At 45.6% G+C, this 20867-nt stretch overlaps 1 protein-coding gene across 2 annotated transcripts in view; it reads left to right on the forward strand.

Moving 5' to 3' along the window:
• PBX1 (PBX homeobox 1) overlaps positions 1 to 20867 on the forward strand; it is a 332349-nt gene that overhangs the window by 296483 nt on the left and 14999 nt on the right. The gene's annotated exons all lie outside the window — the stretch shown is intronic.

The following is a 20867-nucleotide window of genomic DNA, read 5'->3' on the forward strand; positions in this document are numbered from 1 at the left end:
GTAGTATTGTGCACTTTTTCCCATTTTTATGCCATAAATTCTAGGGGAGAGAGGCTCTGTTCAGAGCCCCTATTAGACAGGTATGTATAGAAAGTTGAAGTTCCAGTCACTCACCACCACCCCCATCCCAGTCACAATTCTAATCAATAAAAACTAGATCAAAGGAATGGAGAGTCAATGGGGATAAAAGTAATAACTTTTGATAGGATTAGACAAGATAAGTGCCCAATGGCTTCAGAAGAATAAAGCTATCCCCTAAGGCTGGCCAAAAGAGGGACCCTGTACTCCTTCTTGCAACGTAAATATTAGAACACTTCTAGGAGCAAGATGGGCTCAGACTACTTCCTTTTTCAGGTGATTGGAGAAGTGAAACCCTAAATGTCCCCCAACCCCAGTATAACACTTACAGTGGTAGTACACTGTCATCACAAATAGAACAGAAGTGCATAATGCCTCAAATGTGGTGCTTGTCTGTTTCCTTCCTAGGCATTAATAAGCTACAGCAAATGTTGCTGGTCAGAGTGCCACTTCTCTAGACAATGATTCAGGGGTCTAGCTCCTTCCACGTGCAGGCTTGACAATCTTTCAGATATTTGTATCCCCCCACGTGGAACTGGAGCTGGTTCACTCACTTCTTGAAAGCCTTGACCAAGACCTCTCTGCCACTCATATTCCTAAATGCAAAGGTTAGGGGTGGGGTTAGCTGGGTGCTGGGAAAGCAGTCCTTGGCCAGCGAACCATTTCCTTTGGACAGCTGGCCATCTCTATCACACCTAGTGATGGAGAAGTGAGACCAAGAGATAAGCCCATATAGCTGTTTCATTCACTGGACACACTCCCAATGAAAGCCTTGCCAGTCAGCATTCCGGACTTGCCTTGATTACTCATCAGTGGCAATATTGAGAAAGGGTCTAACAGGGTCCAGAGAAATTCAATCCACTGCCTTCAGGGGAGAAGAAGTGAAGAACCTTCTTCTCTATGCAAATATGAACATGGGGGAGAAACACTTCCTCTTCCCCAACAGTCTCCAAATTTCTTCTAAACTCAGACCTCAGCACTAAGTCTGTGACCTTCAGGAGGGGAGATCTGGTATACATCAAGGCAGCCTTGTCTCCACACACACACAGTGGTTCCATGTTTATTTATTGGCTAAAAGGAGCAATTCTGGCAGCCAAGATGGTTATGAGTCTTGTGTTAGTTCATTCTGGTTGCTATAGCAAAATGCCGTAGACCAGGTAGTTTCCAAACAACAGAAATTTTTTTTCACTGCTCTAAAAATCCAAGACAAAGAGGCTAACAGATTTAATGTCTGCTGAGGGTTTGTTGCTCATCAATGGTAGTTCTGTCCTCGTGTGATACAAGAGGCAAGCGAAATTTCTTTGTAAGGGCACTAATTCATTCATGAGGTATCTGCCCTCATGAATTAATCATATCCAAAGGCTCCTCCTCTTAATACCATCCCACAGGGTATTTTAGGTTACACCATATGAATTAAGGAGGACATCAATATTTAGACCTTAGCAGATCTAAAGCCATAAAATTGCGAAGTTTGATATGCTCAGCAGTCCCCCAAAACTATCAATTCTACATGCTTATCCTCAGAGATTTCCTTCATTTCCCCATTTAAGAGAAAAGAAAAGGGAAAAAGAGGGAAAGGAGAGGAGAGGAGAGGAGAGGAGAGGAGAGGAGAGGAGAGGAGAGGAGAGGTGAGGAGAGGAGAGGAGAGGAGAGGAGAGGAGAAGAGAAGAGAGGTGAGGAGAGGAAAGGAAAGGGAAGGGAAGGGAAGGGAAGGGAAGAGAAGGGAAGAGAAGGGAAGAGAAGGGAAGGGAAGGGAATGAGAAAAGAAAAAGGAAAAAGGAAAAAAGAAAAGAAAAGAAACCAATTTTGAGACCACCATCCAGAACACAGCCCCCTTCTGGAAATACCCGGTGTGGAGGGTGACACAAGAACTCAGTCTGGTGAAAGCTTCAGTGTTGACTCCAGGAACCTGCTTTCACCTGGATCTCTAAGCCAGGGGCCAGAGCCAAAAATGGTTCTCTGCTTGGAAAGATTTTCTCATGCCTCATGTGGGCACTGCTCCCATAAAGAAAGCATAGGTGTACTGATCACCAAGGCCAGCGCAGTAGAATCTGTGGCCTCTGGACCACAGCAGACTTCTGAGGCCACCCTGGGCAGTGCAGGGTGGGGAAAGAGAAATCACAAATGGTGTGGCAGTGGCAGTACCTAGTGGCACATGCTTTGAACAACTGTTAAAGTGTTTATCCTGCAGAAGACAGTGCAGCTCTTGCTCATGGATGAGCCGATTCACCAGTACCCACACTGTGCTATACCCTGAGCCAAAATTCATTCTCTCCCCTGATGCCCATCTGCTTTCCCACATAGCTCATCAGAGTTACACATGCCTTCCTTGATAGCACAGAAGATCCTGAGTGTCTTTTGGGCTGTTAAGTGAATCTCCCATTAATAAATAACCAGAGGGAAATTAAAGCTTAAAATAAAATCTTCCTCTCTCTTATAATTTAAAAAATTCATAGCAGTGTTAGTTTACAATTCTACCCTGTCTGTTTTCCTATTGAGCCCATTCTTTACCACAATGCTTTGATGCCATTGCCAGAGAAAGTAAAGTCCAGGCCTGCTTTCCACAGCGTCAGTGGAGCCCTCTTCTACTGGGCTGGAGGCAGGTGTTCTAGTCCCTCCGAAGTTCAATTGGCCCAACCTTGAATCTCTCTCGTCTTTGGTGTTTTCCATAAAGTCACTTAGAATATGAGCAAAATTCCAGCATTAGCCTTACCTGCAGAATTTAGAAAGCACAAGCAAATTCCAGGTTCCCACAGTGAAATGAAGTTTCTAGAACTCAGAGCATAGTATCGCGTGACTCTCGCTAATGAATGACTAGAGCAGAGATCTGACAATTTAGTTAGGAAGCAGGAAAGACAGAAAGTACATGCCAAAGCAAAAATAAGATCTTTATCTCAGCCTTCACAATGCCAGTTGATTAGTATCAACTGTCACATTGAGAAAAAAGCCACCAGCAAAAGGTTAATTCTGTACTCTGCTTCCTATATCCTGGGGGAAACAATCCAATCTCTGCCTTCTGCCTCCACTCTCTGAGAATGACCTTTGAAATATTCATGTCTTTGTGAAAAATTAAAAAATGCAAAATGGGCTCCCTCTTGTCCACAGGCTTACTTGAGGCTCCCTCTTCCCCCTTAGTATTCATATACATATTCAAAATGTATCTCGATTTCCAGTTTCCTGGAAGCCCTGCACTCCTAATGCTAGATATGTGTATCCCTGTACCGCTGTGACTTCTGCTACTTCCTTCTCTGGAATTCCTGCAGCACATGACCCCCTCTGAGCTTTCCCTTTGTCTCTATTGGAGTGGAGTTCCAATTCCTAAAGGCTGTTGTTGATTCTGCAGAACACTGGGCTTCTTCCCCTGGGTACTGCTCCCCAAAAAGACTCCCCTTCCCTTGGCCTTGAAGTCCTAGGTCTTGACTAACTGATGCTGCTATAGTGGAAACATTCCTCTGTGCCACCTCCTTGGGCTTTGCCCCTAACAGTTCTCTCCCATTGTTCCCCAGGTTAAGTACAGTCAACAACGTAAAAAGTTTTCTAGCCTGCTCCATTTCCTAGTTGCATCTCTTCTCTGTCTTGTGCAGAGCCCATTCTCATTGCCTTTGGGCCCAGACGTTTGTTATCCCAACATACATTTTCAAATTTGATTTTGATTTCCTTTTTAAGAATTCTGGATCTATCCAAAGCTTCCATAGTTAAGGTCAGTTCCCTTCAGCTTTTATTCTTTGAATGAAGAAACGCTATATACAAGGGTGCTCTCCATCACTACCACACACAGGGTCAGTCACTGCCATCTTACCAGGCTCGTCTGTAGTGAGTTCCCACCCTCCCAAGACCCCTCCCTGAGAGCCCCATCTCCTGAGCTAAACTTCAGAACACATTGCCTATTTCCCTACACAAAATAATTTCTGTGTTGAAATACATTCATGATTTGTGAAGTATTTTTCCCTGGCCTTCCTGATTTTTCCCTCTCAAAAGTATTTACATTTCTTGTTTTTCTTCTAGTGAATCTTTTGAGTCATCCACAAGTACTCTCCTTGCTGGCTTCTTATCAGTTGCTTTGGGTACTTCCTGGATATGTATAGTTTGTTGCCTAAGATCTTAAAAGCCAGCCTGCACAGACCAGACTTCAAGATCCACTAATGCCAGTTTCTTCTGACACCAGATGAGAGATTCCTACCCACACCCACCAATTGTCTAACTCTCAGATGCCTTTTGGTGTCAAACACTCCAATTCAGTTCTGATAATGAAATTGCCTGGCGTGTATTTAAAGGCAAAATCCCACAGGACTTTTAAGGCACTAGCAGCAATATTGGGTCTCATGATGTTGATGACCACTACATGTTGGGAGTTGCCACAATCCCAAGCTTAGATTCAATAATTTTTCCGAATGGCTCACAGAACTCAGGAAGCCACTTTACCAACACTTATCCATTTATTATAAAGGATAGAAATGAATAGCCAGATGGACAGATAGGTACATAGAGTGAAACCCAGAAAGATCTTGAGAGCAGGAGATTTTGTCCCAGAGAAATTAGGGTGCATCCCTGCATGTGTATGTGTTCTTCAACCCGAAGCTCCCCAACCTCATTATTCAGGGATTTTGTGAAGGTTTCATTACATAGACAAGAGTGATCAAATCATTACCCACGGGTGGTTAATTCACTGTGCATCCCCTCTTCCTTCCTCAGAGCTTGGGGTGGGGTTGAAAGTTCCAAGCTCCTAATCAAGGGCTGGTTTTCCTGGCAACAAGCCCCCATTCTGAAACTATCCACTGGCCCGCCAAGAGTCACTTCATAAGAACAAAAGACACTCTTATCAGCCCCGTTACTCAGGAAATTAAAAAGGTTTTAGTTGCTCTGAACCAAGGACTTGGGAATGGGACCAAATACATACTTCCCATTTTATCATAACTGCTCACCAACAATATGACTTTGGCTTAGTCACTTAAATCTCTCTGTGCCTCAGTTTCCTCACTCATAAAATAAATATAATATTAGTATCTATCTCCTAGGGTTTTTTGGAAAAATAACCAATATATATAAAACTTGTAGAACAATGCCTGACCCAGTCGATGCTACAAATATGCTTACTATTGTTGCCTTTTCTCCCCTATCACTCTGGGTGCACCTCCACCAATTTGAATATTTTCCTCTTTCCCAGTTCCATGGTAAGAAACTGTTAGCCAATGTGGTATTTTCCTTTTTCTTATCTCAATCTAGCCTGGCTGCTACAATAGTTCCTTTCCTGAGGAAATTCCTGGGACCTCCCTGGAGTGTGTCTTCCATCATTTCTCTTTTACTTTTCCACTGCTCTTATTTTGATCACAAAATTACAAACTTTTTAAAAAGATTTCTTTATTTATTATTTGAAAGGCAGATGGCCGGTGCCGTGGCTCACTAGGCTAATCCTCCGCCTTGCGGCACCGGCACACCGGGTTCTAGTCCCGGTCGGGGCACCGATCCTGTCCCGGTTGCCCCTCTTCCAGGCCAGCTCTCTGCTGTGGCCAGGGAGTGCAGTGGAGGATGGCCCAAGTGCTTGGGCCCTGCACCCCATGGGAGACCAGGAGAAGCACCTGGCTCCTGCCATCGGATCAGTGCGGTGCGCCGGCCACAGTGCACCTACCACGGCAGCCATTGGAGGGTGAACCAACGGCAAAAGGAAGACCTTTCTCTCTGTCTCTCTCTCACTGTCCACTCTGCCTGTCAAAAAAAAAAAAGAGAGAGAGAGAGAGAGAGAGTTAAAAAAAGAGAGGCAGAGTTACAAAGAGGCAGAGGGAGAGAGAGAGAGGGAGAGAGGTCTTCCATCCACTGGTTCACTTCTCAGATGGCTGCAATGGCCAGAGCTGCGCTGAACCGAAGCCAAGAACCAGGAGCTTCTTCCAGGTCTCCCACATGGGTTCAGGGGCCCAACCACTTGGATCACCTTCTACTGCTCTCCCAGGGCATAACAGAGAACTGGATCGGAAGTGGAGTAGCCAGGACTCGAACCAGCGCCCATATGGGATGCTAGCACTGGAGGTGGCAGCTTTACCTGCTATGCCACAGCACCAGCTCCACAAAATTACAAACTTGAAAAAAAAAAAAAAAAACCTGAATCCATCTTTCTTGAAAAATCTGAGTGAACCTAATTCCTAGCAACAAAGTTCTTTAGATGTGTGGCTTCTAGACTTTTGTGGCCTTGGGTTTGTGGAAAAAATACCCTTGAATACTTCCCCACCTAGACCCCAGAGTAGATGAAAACATAGAACAAGACAGAGCCCCCAGTTCCTTTGCATCAGCTCATGAATAAAATGCCCTTTAACCATAGGCACCATAGACAATACACATGCACACACACACAGCGTATCTGAAAATAAGTCTGAACTAATGAAAACCACTACTCTTCTGGCCCTCTTATGATCCATGTGTGTTTGGAGCCAACAATATAAAGACTCACATCAATAAACCAGTCAGGAGTTGCAAACAATTGTCCATTCCAACCAAATGCAAGCCAGGATATTCAGAGCTGCTCACCATCCCAGGCTTTTATCTTAAAAAATTTTTAGATTCTTCCAATGAATAACACACCTGATGCTTTGAAGGTGAAATAGGCAATGTTGGTCTTGAATAAAACTGTGAGGCCACTAAAATTTGTCTTCATATGTTCCGTGTATTTTCTTTGCACACTTGCTTTTTTTCTGTTGCTCCTTGTCTAGGCTTCTTACTACCAAGATGCCAGAGATTTCACTTTAGGGAGAAAGAATTCACAGAATATCTCAATATGTAAAATCTATCCCCTTGGCCAGCACCGTGGCTCACTTGACTAATCCTCTGCCTGCGGCGCCGGCACACCGGGTTCTAGTCCCGGTTGGGGTGCCAGATTCTGTCCTGGTTGCTCCTCTTCCAGGCCAGCTCTCTGCTGTGGCCCAGGAAGGCAGTGAAGGATGGCCCAAGTGCTTGGGCCCTGCACCCGCATGGGACACCAGGAGGAAGCACTTGGCTCCTGGCTTCAGATTGGCACAGTGTGCCGGCTGTAGCGGTCATTTGGGGGGGGGGGTGAACCAACGGAAGGAAGACCTTTCTCTCTGTCTCTCTCTCTCACTGTCTAACTCTGCCTGTCAAAAAAAAAAAATCTACCTCCCCCTCATCCTCAAGTGATACTCTGCTCTCCAAATGCTGGTCTTTGGGCTTATTTGCAAGCATTTCAGGCCAATCTAACCAAAGTTGAAGGCTAGGGATTTCCAACTTCTTTCCAAACAATAGAAGTAGAAATTGCTGAATGGGAATCAAAGAACCATTTTTATTCATGGTTGAGGAGCTACTCAATTGCTCTCCAAATGCATGACTCTAGCAAGCTTTTCTGGGGAATAGAGCATTTTCCCCATCACTTACCTCAAAATTGCAGGCAAAAGGCCTTGTGTATGGCTTGATGTCCAGGCATACCTAAGATGAGAGACCTGTGAACAGAGACCCTTGCAGAGTCCTGACTTCCTGCAAGTCTGCGTAGCCTGGAAGTGCAAGCAGAGCCCTCTGTACCAGGTTGCAGAGGACAAGAGACTGTGACCTCTCAATTACATTAACCACTTATCCTCTGCACGTGAGTTTATCCCAGTCCAGTAGCTGCATCTTAACCTTTAATGACATAACACCAGCTCTTTTATCTACAGGCTTGCTGTTCCTGCTTCCCCAACGTGACCACTTTATTTAGATGCTCCATACTCCTCCCTGGTCTGTTCCTTACATTACCAATACTCCCTCTGTGCCAAAAGAAAAATCACTGCCGAGGATTCTGTGGGTTCTGGGGCTGATCTCTCAAGGGTTTGTTGCTTGGGGAGTCACAGACAGGAAAACCCTCTGTAGACCAATCCCTGAATGTGTTCAACGAGCAAATGTGCATTACCTCAGTGCCAGGTCCCGCTCTGGGTCCCAAGAGGGTCTTAATTCTGCTGGGACTGCCGCTGGGAAGACAGCTCAACAAGATGAAAGGTTCAACAAAAACAACTGAACTCCCTGGGTCCATGACTGTAATCATCATTTTACAAGCTTGCGCAAGAATTTTAAATTTTGACGTAGATTAATAAAGCCCTAAACCATGAGGAAATAGAATTAGGCTGGGCTTACATGAACACATGTGGATTAAAATAAAAACTTCTTGTTGGGTGACTTGAGCAGCTAATCTCATCAAGGATAGAACAATAGAAGCCTAAGAAAACTGCTGAGGCAATGTTAGGACCTGATTATTTTCAGTCATCTAAATTCAAAGAGAGAAGGGAGTATGCTAGGCAAGAATCCCTAACACCCAGAAGTGATGAGGATGTTGATTTAAAACATTATGAGGCCTGGGATATAGTTACTCTACCTTCCCCCAGTCATACATAGATTCAATTGCACCCATTTCAACCAGTACTTTTTGGCTGCTGAGTTCTGTGAATATGCCAGTGCATAAGCTCACCAGGATCAACTAGCAATTAGTCTCTTATAAAACATGCATGCAGGGGTTGGTTTTGTGGCAGAGAGGGTCAAGCCACCTCCTGCGGTGCTGAGCATCAAGTCCTGGTTGCTCCATTTCTGACCCAGCTCCCTGCCAATGCACCTGGGAATGCAGTGGAGGACAACCCAAGGGCTTGGGCCCCTGTACCCATGTGGATGACTCAGATGAAGCTCCTGGCTCCTGGCTTCAGCCTGGCCCAGCTCTAGCCATTGCAGCCATTTGGGGAGTGAACTAGTATTTGGAAGATCTCTCTCTCTCTCTCTCTCTGTGTGTGTGTGTGTGTGTGTGGCTTTAAAAAATAATTCTTTTAAAAAAATGGAAGCAGAGGCAGGTGTTGTGGTGCAGTGGTTTAAGCCACTGCTTGAGATACCTGCGTCCCATATCAGAGTGCTGGTTTGAGTCCCATTTTCTCTACTTCCAATTCAGCTTCCTGCTAAAGCACCTGAGAAGGCAGTAGGAGATGGGCAAGTACTTGAGTCCCTGCCACACATTAAGAGACCCAGATGGAGTTCCTGACTGCTGGCTTCTGGGTTTTGCAGGCATCTGGGCAGTGAACCAGCAGATGGAAGGTCTCTGTCTCTCCCTCTCTCTCTATCGCTGTTTTTTCAAGTAAATAAATAAACCTTTAAATAAAAACGCATGAAGATCTAGGTTGCTTTGAAGAGATAAGGAAACAATGTGAGAATGATGGAAGAGAATATTCTAAATTCAGAGGGGCCATCGTTAATCTTTTCTCCCTTTCCCTATAAGCTCAAATAAAAGCTGTCAGCTTCAGTCAGACTGGTCTCATAGCACTCCCAGAAGCCCCAAGCTTGTTCCTGCCTCTTTTCCTTTGCTTATGATGTCATGATGTCAGCCACTTAGATGGCCTCAAACATACTTGTAGAGCCACCCAGACACTCATTCATCAAGCAGGTGCTCATCTTCTCTTTGAAGGACTTTCCCTTTTCTGAGTTCATCCATACGTTCTCCAAGTTCACCAATGTGTCTCCCCTGTATTCAAGTATTACCAAACAGCTCGTCTTACGTAAATTGACTAAACTCTAGGTGCTCAGACAGCAGAGGGAAGAAGGAAGATACAGAGAGGAGAGGAGGGAGGAAGGAAGAGATGGAGGGAGAGGAGAAGCAAAGAATAAGAGGAAAATGAAAGACAGAGGGAAAGAGCAGGAGGAGACAGCTAAGGCAAGAGAGGAGAGAAGGTGGAGAAAAGAAAAACAGGAGAAGAAATAGACAGGAGGAGGAGGTTAAAGGAGAAATGTTAAGGGATGGGGGAGAGACTGAAGCCCTTCAAGGACAACACTGGGGACATGTCACAGCCTTTCTCACCTGAAGTGCCATCTCTGCATCTTGGTAGTAAGAATTCAAAAGAGAGGCATGCAGAGAGGAAGAAATCTCATACAATTTGTGGAGCAAGAGTGATGAAAACATCCCATGGCATGAGGGCACAGCTTGGTCCAGGAGCAGCTCTGCCTACCTCACTACTAAACATCAAGCCTGTGACTTATAAAACTTTAAATTATTATAAGACAAGAGCCCGAGTTGTTTAACATGTCTGAATATCCAGATCCGAGTTTGGTTTCAGCACATGGTATTTGCAGCTATCCATGCATTTATTCCTTCACTGAGAAAATATTGAACAAATTCAGCCTCTATCTTCACCACCACCAGCATGTACCAGGCACTAGACTCGGTAGTGGTGATACAGTGATAACCAAACTCCCTGTGCTCAGGGAGTTTGGATTCTAGGGCAAAGGGAAACAGTAAACAAAATAAGGAAGTAAACCAGAGGACTCAGGTGAAAAAGCAAGATGAAGTGTTGTGGTTTTCAAGATGGGGTGGCCCAAAGGACTGACGGACAAGGTGATCTTGAGCAAACTGCTGTAGGGGGTGAGCAAGCAAACTCCTAGGGTATCTGAGAAGATTATTCCAGGCTGAGAAAACAGCCTGTGCATGGGCCCTGGAGCAGGAACACATCTTTTGGTTGTGAAGAATTGCAAGGAGCTAGGCAGAGTCATGGGAAGGTTATGAGGAGATCTAGTCAGATAATTAATGGTGAAGCAGAGACAGACCATATGGGACCTCTTGTAGGGACTGATAAGGATATTAGTTACTCCTATGTGTGGGTCTGGAGGAGGCCTTGGAGCATTAGGGGTAGAGGAGTAGCCTAATGACCCTAAGCTATAACAGTATGAGTCCAGTAGTGGTGCTGTGAATAGACCACAACAAAGCAAGTTGACAACTAGATCAGTTAGCACAGGCCTGCAAAATCTGGAGCAAAAGATGAGAGTGGGGGTAAACCCCGAGTAAAATCCAGTGTAAGTCAAGTCCATCGTCCTTGACTAGGACCTGACTATGCACACACACTCTTTCCTTTGCTTGGACTGAGTTTCTCCCTGCTAGAGTCCCTTCCCAGATTTCAAGTCTCAGTGTCAGGGTTAGCCACTCCCCTGGTGCCCATGGAGGATTGTTGCCCCACAGCACTCTGTCCATCTCCCTCTTGGAGTTCCTCATGCTGTGGTCTTGCCATTGCTCACTGGTGCTTCTGTGTCACTTCTCAGCTGAGAACACCTTGGTTTCAGCTCTGCCATTCGCACAACATGGGGATACAAAAAAAGGTGAATAAGACGTTGTCCCAATTACGATCTAGTGTGGGAGAAGACCAAACAGCTACTCCCATGCTTACCATGGAGTCTGGTTTCCGGTTGTAGAATGAGTACCTTAACAGAGAAACTTAACAGAAGCCAAATGGGGCCCTAATTTGCCACGCTGCTTAGCATGTCACAGTGCACGACTTCATTGTCTACTTCTACCACTGCCCCTGGTTGTTTCCCTAGCACTGGGTCCCATGAGGACAGTTGCTCAGAGGGGCTCAGTGTTGAGAGGGGGGACCCTGTGGAAGATTCTGGGAAGCAGGGAGTGCCCACTGATGGAAGGTAGCTATGGATGTGTTTATTTTTTCCTATAGTGGTGGCTGTTGATGCAGAGCTGTCTCCCCAGAGCTTCTCGGTGACATTTGTTACTTGGCTTTGCAGTCCTTAAGCAGAAATCCTGTCCTTTTCACTGAATTGCACCTCCTTTGCTAATGTTCTGTCTCCCTAAAGTCCCAGGCAGAGCATTTGACATTTGTTATTGGTACAAGAGCATCATTTGCTGAGTGTGAAGAAAAAGCTTTCCCCAAAGGGGAGTAATGAATGATTATCTCAGATCTTTCCCACCCTTCTCCTGTTCCTTCAGACACCACAGCCATCCACAGCCAGGCTGGGCCCTGGCAGGGAGCTGCCCAAGTCAGTTTCGTGTTTTGGCTTTGTGGAGATCTGTAATGACTGAGGTTTCAGTGAAGGACACAGGGTGGTGGGTCGTGGGGTAATTGGATGTGGTGGCATGGGGTCCTCAGTGATGTCTGGTTCATAGGCCAGGAGATCCCTTGGGAAACATGGTGACCCCAATATCAATCAAACAGTGTTTCTGAGAGCCTAACATGAGCTGGGCATTGTTCTGGGTGCTGGGGGTGATAAGCAAAAGTGCGGTGTCTAACGGTGATCCATGCGTCACACAGAGAGTGTGAGTCTGCACTTCCGATATGCATTCTGAATCAAACAAATGTGATTCTACAGAATACAGGAAAAGGGAACTGGAGCAGTCAACAGGTTCAGCAGTGTCTTCTTGAGGAACTGCCTTTCACATTACAAACAGACAAATTAGTTAAATACGTGATGATGGACAAAAAGAGAGTTCTAGCAGAGGGATAAGCAGGTACAAAGGTTGCATTGCAGAAAGGAACCTGCCAGAGAGAGCAAGGGCAGGGCTCTGAGGAAGATCAGGAGTCCAGAGAGGTGAGGAGGGAGACCCCAAGGGGCTTAGATGCCATGTTTCCACCTGTCTCTTTGCTACCCCTGGTGCCCACTCAACATAGTCAACTCTCCACATCCATAGGTTCTGCAACCACCCACAGATCAAAAGTATTTGGAAAAAAAATCTGTACCAAACATGTACAGATATTTTCATCATTGTTTCCTAACCAATACAGTTTATGTGATGTTTACATTATATTAGGTGTAATAAGTAATTTAGAGATGATTGAAGTACACAGGCTGATTGTATAGATAATATGTAAATACTATCCATTTTATAAAAGAGACATAAGCATCTGCAGGTTTCGTATGCTTGGGGGTTCCTAGAACAAATCCCCCACGGATACTGAGGAACGTGCTACTGTGCTTCTCAATAAGGAAATGCGAGTTTGGAATCACAGTTCATTTATCCGTTCAGCATTTACTTCCTGAGCAGCAACTCTGTGTCTAAAAGCAGAGATGGTAAGAGGGATAATTCATACTCTTCCTTCATAAGATCACAGTCTGGTAAGATATAGGAATAGGAAAAAGAACCTGTACCACGAAGTGGCATTATCCAGTCTCAATGGCCATAGGGTGGGGTGACTCAGGAGTGTGAGCTATGGAGGGGCCAGGGAAGGCTTGGGAGAAGAGAAAAGTGTGGGTCACTGTGGTGGCATGAGTGAGTTTGGGATCCATTCTTTTTCCATAACTAGCCCCTGAACCTGTCTTTTTCCTGTATCTGTCTCCTCTCTGAGCCCTAGCCCTTCAGCCTCCAGTGCCGTTCAGCGTAAATCTTTCATGGAAGTTGTTTCTCCTTGTGGTCATACAGTAACAGGCTACTAAACCTGCCTCTGGGCTGAATTATGAGCTGGTCCCTGGAGGCCCAGCCCCTGCTGCCCACAGAATGAATTGCAGTGCTCCAGGCTGCTGGGATTTTTATTTATTTATTTGTTTGCTTTAGCATATTTTAATCTGATCGTTAAATTGCAATCTGCCACCCATCCCAACCCCAACTGTCTTTGAATGGAACAGATTTTTCAAAGGTAATGATACCTATAAACCTTGGAAATGGCGGCCACCAGAGCAAATGGGGAGGGAGCAGAAACATACCCCACCTGTTAGTGCTTTGGGCTCGGCCCCACCTCTCCCGGGGCCACTAACCTGGCCAGGTGCACCCGCGCCTCACCTGGGGTCTTTCCAGCCCAAGAAACCTGTGATGAGAAGGCAGAGGTGAGCCTCTGTACCTTGTCCCTGCTTGCATGTGATCGTCCCTGCTTCTCATTGAGCCAGGCAGTAAAGGTGTCACACAACCAGCCTTTATGGTGCCGCATGGGGAGAGAGCTGCACTGATAAATCAAAGGCAAAGAGGATGCCAGATGGTACCATGGAGCTTGTGCTCTCGAGGTCATCCATCTGATCTAGGACTGCTCTGCTCTGGGAAAATTGTCACTTGACAGTGGGGCCACCGCCCTGCAGAGGATGACATCGCCATGGCTATAATGTTGAAACCACCAATTTGCCTGGCATAGTATATGGAGTGCTGACACATCCCTTTGGAGTCTCACTATGATCCTGGGAGTGTGACAGAGCAGGTGTCACGAGTCCCATTCTGCAGGTAGTGAACCTGAGACACAGGGACTGTGGAGTCAATTGCTCAAAGGGGAACCTGACTCAGAGCAGGTTCTCGATAAATATGGACTGAATCGATGAACCAGTTCACACTGCCCTAGAGCAGCCTTAAAGGCACATCTTGATATTTGCTTCTGGAATAACATTCAGAGAAACATTTAGGATTGAGATCCTGGAAGCCTGCTGCCTCTACCTGCAGCAAGTAGGTAACGAATCACAACTATTTCCCCCTTAATTGGCTCATGTGCCAGCCACAGTTGTTGCTACTACAAAAGGTGCTTCAAAGGTATGGATGCATAGGAAGCAGGAAAAGATCCATCTCCACATGACCGTGCTTACAATGGACTAGTCATTTTTCTTATTCACTTACTTTTCTCAGCACTCTACATAAGTGCTACCACTATATTCATTACAAACAAAGAAGTGGAAGCACAGAGAGGCTGGGCAGTTATCCAGAAGGTGTGAAGATACAAAGCAGAGGAGCTAGGGGGTCTTAGTTCAGACCCTGAGCTATTAGATGTCTATATACCCTTTTTAAAATGTCCTGATTTATTTGAAAGACAGAGGCGCTCTCTCTCTCTCTCTCTCTCTCTCTCTCTCTCTCTCTCTTTCACACACACACACACACACACACACCACATTTGCTGATTCATTTCCCAAATGCAGCAGATAACCAGGACTGAGGCAGTGTGAAGCCAGAATGTGAGAACTCTGTCTGGGTCTTCCACATGAGTGGCAGGGACCTAACTATTTGAGCCATCACCTGCTGCCACCCAGAGTGTGGAGCCAGAACTCAAACCCAGGTGCCACGATAAAGGATACAGACATCCCAAGCAATGGCTTAACCACTGTGCCAAACACTCTCCCCAGATATCTGCATTTCCAGTGTCCTAGCCATCTCTAGAGCTCAGGTACAGGTAGAATGAAGGGAGCAGCTTCTGCCTGAGTGTGGGACTGGGAGCTCAGGAAAGGAGGAAGAGAGGGGATAATACCAGACTTGTTGGCTGCACTGAAGACCCCAGGGCTTTCAAGCTAACTAACAAGGCTGTGAAAATTTCCTGCTCTTTCTGTAGCTTCAGGAAATGGACTCCAGGCACAAAACTGAGTTCTTTCAGAAGAAATGGGAGTCCAATCTAGAGATAAAACTCAGTATCTGAGTTAAGGATCATGTCCCTTTAAAACTTGTACTGTTTCTAGATATTGCTATTCATTGTCCTGTTCCTGGCTTGGCAGTAATGGAGAAACTGACTCTCAGTGAAGGAGCTGAAGCTACATGAACTGGGGTAAAGCAGATGACTCAGTAATCGAATCGCCCTTGGAGTTCATGTCTGCTGGTCAGCAGGCTGGAGAAAATGCTCTTGACCAAGCTCCTTCCTATTAGGTATCCTGTTAGCCATAATTTCTCTGTTTTACCCAGCCTTGGAGTCATGGACAGCCCTAGCAATGTCACAGTTGCCAGAACACACTGAGGATCCTGTATGGCAACAGACGAGTTGTAGTCCAAAGCCATCATGCCAAGAACTCATGCTGGAATGGCCATCCCTATCAAGACTCTTCCCTAGATGATGAGCTATCCATGGAGATTTTGTGCAGATCCTCTTTGTAACCCTAGACCTCCCCTTATTCTAACCAGCGCTGTGGCCATTCACCATTACCTAGCTCCAGTCTTGAGCCCAGAATAGCTTGAACCATGACCTAGGTGCTCACTCCCAATTGGTGGCTGATGATGAATCGCTGATTTTATTATTTGTCACCTTAGCGTTCCCAAGTTAAGCAAAATGTTTTCTAAATTTGAAGAAACATCTGAATACCAAACTTCATTTTAGAAGAATTAAGTTACAGGACATCTGAGATTCAGAAGAGACGTCAGGAGTCCCCTCATCCATCCCTCCTTTTTACAAGCTGAACCCAACCCTGAGCCACCTAATTTGTGGGATCTGAATCCTGATACAGCAGCTTCTGATGATTTTTCTGCAAAAGAGAAACTTTTATTGAAAACATGGATTTCTAAGAAACCCTCTAGGGTGACTGGAAAAAGTGTCCACAGTGGAGATTTAACAATTTATTAGACAGTGTAACATGGAGAAAGGGCATGAGCATGGTGTCCAGAGAGCTCTAGATTTTAAATCTTTGTTCTATGGCTTAGAAGCTGGGAAGTCTTGAGCCATCTGAACCCTCTGAGGCTTTCTCTCCATCTGCCAGGCAGGGACCTTAGGGTTGCCAGGATTCCTGAGTACTGAATACAAACAGCCAGCACATGGCAGGTGTTAAACCCATCTGATTGCCCCTGTTCCTTCCTAGAAGCCTATGTAGGCTTTACCCTCAGGACATGCTACGCAGATTATACTCAGAGACCAAGCAGAGAAACATACTACCCTACTGAGGACAAAACGCAGCTTCAGGGCACTGGGGAGAAAGCCACCATTTGTGATCTGGAAATTCCTATGCAGCTGCCCAAGGCAAATGGCCCCCGAGTAGGTATAGCCAGTCTGTGAGGCTGAGCCTCCCATCTCAAGTGGTGGCCCGAAAGCTGTCCCTCTCTGTCCCCATGCACCTTTCCCATTAGCTCTGAGGGTTTGGGCAACATTTGCAGAAAGACTAATAAGCAAACCCCAGAATCAGCCAGATAGCCAGGAAGGAAGAGACGGGGGAGGAGTCAGGAGAGGTTTCAGTCGCTGCTCACCAACTGCTTCGTATCCCCCATGGATTTCTTGTCAATGATTATTCAATCTCAGGCCTGACCTTTCTATTCTAAATAACACTGCAATATCAGTGCAGCCCAGCCCGCAGCTTTTGCAGGAAATTAACTGTATCTGGTTCTCACAGGAGACCCAAGAAATCCCCTCAGTAACTAAGCCCAGCCTGGTTTACAGAAAAAAAAAGACCCAGCATTATCTTCTTCTCATGCACTCCTCCTAATGCCCGTCTAAATATCACAGAGCTCCCAGCTGTTTAATTCTAATAAATACTCATCTATTCTCAAAACAGACAAATGTTAGGTCTCAGGTGGGCCCCAAGCATTTCGTGCAGTAGGAAGAGAATATGGGGAAAGAGAAAGAAGAGAGTGGCTCACAGCCAGCTTTCGCTTTCCATGCATATACAGTGCCAGCCCAAGAAAACGGCTTATGGTTTCCAGTTGAGCCAGAGCCAGAGGCGACTGTGAAGGGGGCATTTTTACAGCCAGTGTGTCTGCACCAATTGTCTTTTCTTCCCTCCTCACAGCTGGTGGGGGTCTCAGTGAAATTCCATGAAGCAGAAAGGGCTTGGAAAGCCCGTGACCAAGTTGATGTCTCTGCACGCGAGTAGCTGGGGGTGTGGGAAGAGCAAGGTGAGCCTGACAATCAAGGGTCCAGGCTTTTGTTGGGATATGGACCTGAGTCTACCTGGTGCCCACCCCCAACCAGGAGACCCCATGTGGAGTGAAGAAAGATGGAGAGAGAAAGGCCTCCCACAACCTCTGAAACCTGCTTGTTTGCTAATGGCACAAAGAGATAAGTGGGGCAGAAGAAAGAACAATCCAACCTTTTGGCTTGGATACTGCCTGCATTTGGGTTCAAGAGTGTAAAATTCTCCATCTTGGGTCTTTTTGGACCTTAAAGGATCTCAGCTTGCTTGAAGCAGACACAGGGGCTGGGATTCAATGAGAGGCTGTTATGGAAAATCTGGGCTCATCATCAATAACCCGAGAGGCTGGGAGGCTGGCATCTCCCTTCCAAGGCGAGGCACAGCCGGGATCCAAAGTCCTCAGTCCAGGAAGCCAAGTGTGTGCTGTAACGCAAACCTGAGTCCCTCTTGGAGTCAGTGGCAAGCTTTGTGGCTCAGATGGCTCTGGCATGGTGAGACGTTTCATAATACAGCATCTGCTGATGTTGACTCCACAAACCCGCACTTCATTTCCTCATCCAGGTCAGTGGTTCTGTGAGGTTGGAATGCCCAAGCTAGTAGGTGAGGAGGGTTATCCCAGCCATTGCAGATGAACCTCCGACAGTTTGAATGTTGGCTCTTGTGTCTTTGGCATGGATTAATGATGAGTTTTTCTTTTAAGAAAGCCTAAGTGCCACCTTAGTGAGGCCATGACACATTTAGCCCAAGACTTTCCCTTCAGTTGCTGAAAATTATTACAAGCTGTATGATAAGTGACAGTGATGCTCCATGAGACCTGTATGCTGCTGAAAAACCTGAAAGCCACTAGTCTAACTCCACAGTTGAAAACCCATGGGATGGGGCAGGCATGTGGCACGGTGACTGAGATGCCACTTGAGATGTCCAGACCCATATTGGAGAACCTGGGTTTGAGTCCTGGCTTTAACTCCTGATATCAGCTTCCTGCGAATGTGTACCCTAGAAGGCAGCAGGTGATAGTTCAAGTACTTGGGTCTGTGCCACCCAATCTCATGTGGAAGACCCGTGAGTTCCCAGCCCCTGGCCCAGCCCAAAAGCTGTTGTTGGTATTTGGAAAGTGAACAAGTACATGGGAGATAATCTCTGCGTCTCTCTCACTCTTCTTTCTTAAATAAATAAATGCTATCATTTATCTATCTATCTATCTATCTATCTATCTAAAACCATGAGATCCATCTGCCTTCCCTGTGCTGCTTATCTGGGAGCCTGCATAACTTCTACAGCCCAGAGGGAGGCAGATTAACTTCCCAGCTTTGACCTCTTGTGGATCTGGCAGAGTTCTGGGTGAAATTCAAAGACTGGGATAGAGATGCCTGTCTGGCCCCTGGCTCACACCCCGAGTATCACCCTGACACTCCTGGGATTTGGTGTCTGCCCAATCAGCACTGCCAACAGTCCTTGAACATGAATTGATTGAGCATCCTCTGTGTGCCAGGTTCTATGCTGAGCCTCAATGGTATATAACTGAATGAAACAGATCAAAAAATCCTTGCCCTTTGAGAGTATAGTTTGTAGGAGAGGAAAGAGACATAAACAAGGTAAATAGGTAAAACACATAGCATATTATTGATAAGTGCTAAAGAGAAATATTGGCAGGGAAGTGAGAGAGTGAATGTTTGGCCAGAGCAGGCAATAAGGAACATGTGATTTGCATTGAAATGGTTGAGAAAGGGCCCACTAGGAAGGGAACATACAAGACTGAAAGGAGAGGAGGCAGCAAATCTCTTAATGTCCACGCAGAATATATAGCACATTCAAAGATTCTGAGTTGAGAATGTGGGTGCATTTTCATGGAACAGGATAGAGACAAGCATGGCTGGAATAGACAGAGCAATATGGGAGCAGTCAGTGTAATAACTAAGGGACCTCTTAGGTTGTTGCCAAGACTAACAAGTTCTGCTTGAGAATACATGAGGACACTTCTGCAAGAGCTTAAATAGACAATAGAACTCAGGAGATCTAGGTCCTACTCCTGGTATCGCTACTAAAATGGCCTATGACCAAATAATTTTCATTATTCTCATCCTAAAATGATTTTACCTCTATTGCCTTTAGCTTAATCAAAATGAAGAGTTTTTAATTTAGAATACTAACAGCTCTCTAGCACTAATATTCTATAATTCTAGGCAAACAAATCCAAAATAAATCAAAGAACCATTTGCTAATGTCAATCTTTGCTTGTTCCAAGTTCCTGTGGACAGGATCACAGTGGAAGGCCAAGGGGGCATTACTCCCCATCTCCTGATTGGGTAGAGTTGGCAGACAGAGCAGAGGTCTAAGGAATCATCTACTTTTCTACAGAGATCTTACATCCCATTTCCATTCTGCACTTCTGTCTACCAAATCAAGTGGATTCTGTAAACACTCCAGTCGCATGATTATTATCCCAGCCTATGAACTGGGGGCTTTACGACACACCTTGCCCGTGAAACACTCAAGGGAGGACAGCAGAATCATACAGATCCCCATCCTTGCAGAGTGGATGATTTTGTCAGGCAAGATCTTGTCTGGCCTAAATAATTCTATTCAACCAATGTGCTCATGAAATCCAGCTAAGTAACAGTATAAAATGGTAAGTAGATGCCTGTGAGAGGCACATATGGTAGGCACTGCGGGGTTTAGAGAACAGAATGCTCTCAGTGGGCAGAGGGCCTGGGGAAACCTGTGAAGGAAGTAGAGTAAGAGGCAGGCCTTGAAAAACAGGTAGGGTTTTGATGGGTGGATATTACTGCCTCCAATTTATTGTCCCAATAAAGCAGCCATTACATGGCAGGTAAATAAATGTAAAGCAGGTTGGCAGTTTAATGTGGGTGTGCACACAGGCACAAGCAGCTGGTGATTTGGGTTTTCATGAGCTGATCGAAAACATTTTCCTACATATTCTACAGCATCTCATTTTAGGACATCCTAGTGACCTTGTCCCTTCATGGACAGGTGGGAAAGGGTCTTGGAGGAATGGTTAGGTCAGGGAAATTAGCACTCCCAAGGGCCTTGCAGTGAGCTTTCAAGATGTCTGCTGTTTTGCCAGCTCTGCATCTCTTTGGAGTCCTTGGTAAGCCTGGGAGTATGCCTTGTACCTACACAGAGGTGAAGGTAGCTGATGTACTTTCCACTACTGTCTCTGATAAAATCCCCAAGTCTCAGAGGGAAAATGACCATACTCCTTGTTGCTCTTCTGTGCCTCATTGTCTATAGCAGCACAAATTTTAATATTTGTTTGCTTTCAAAGAAAAAAAAAACACACCAAACTTGAAGTATCCCCTTACAAAGATAGAGACTATATCTTACTTGACTTTTTCCTCAACACATGACCTAGCAGCAGGCATGCTCAATACACATTGCAAGAAATGCTTCATCTTCATTCATCTTAGTCATTTGTGGTAGAGTTTCAGATTCCACAAAGACTCTGAAGCAGGCTACAAAACTCCCCAGAGAAAAATAGCTTATATACC

This window comes from Lepus europaeus, chromosome 5, assembly GCF_033115175.1.
Source record: "Lepus europaeus isolate LE1 chromosome 5, mLepTim1.pri, whole genome shotgun sequence".
Classification (NCBI taxonomy): Eukaryota; Metazoa; Chordata; class Mammalia; order Lagomorpha; family Leporidae; genus Lepus; species Lepus europaeus.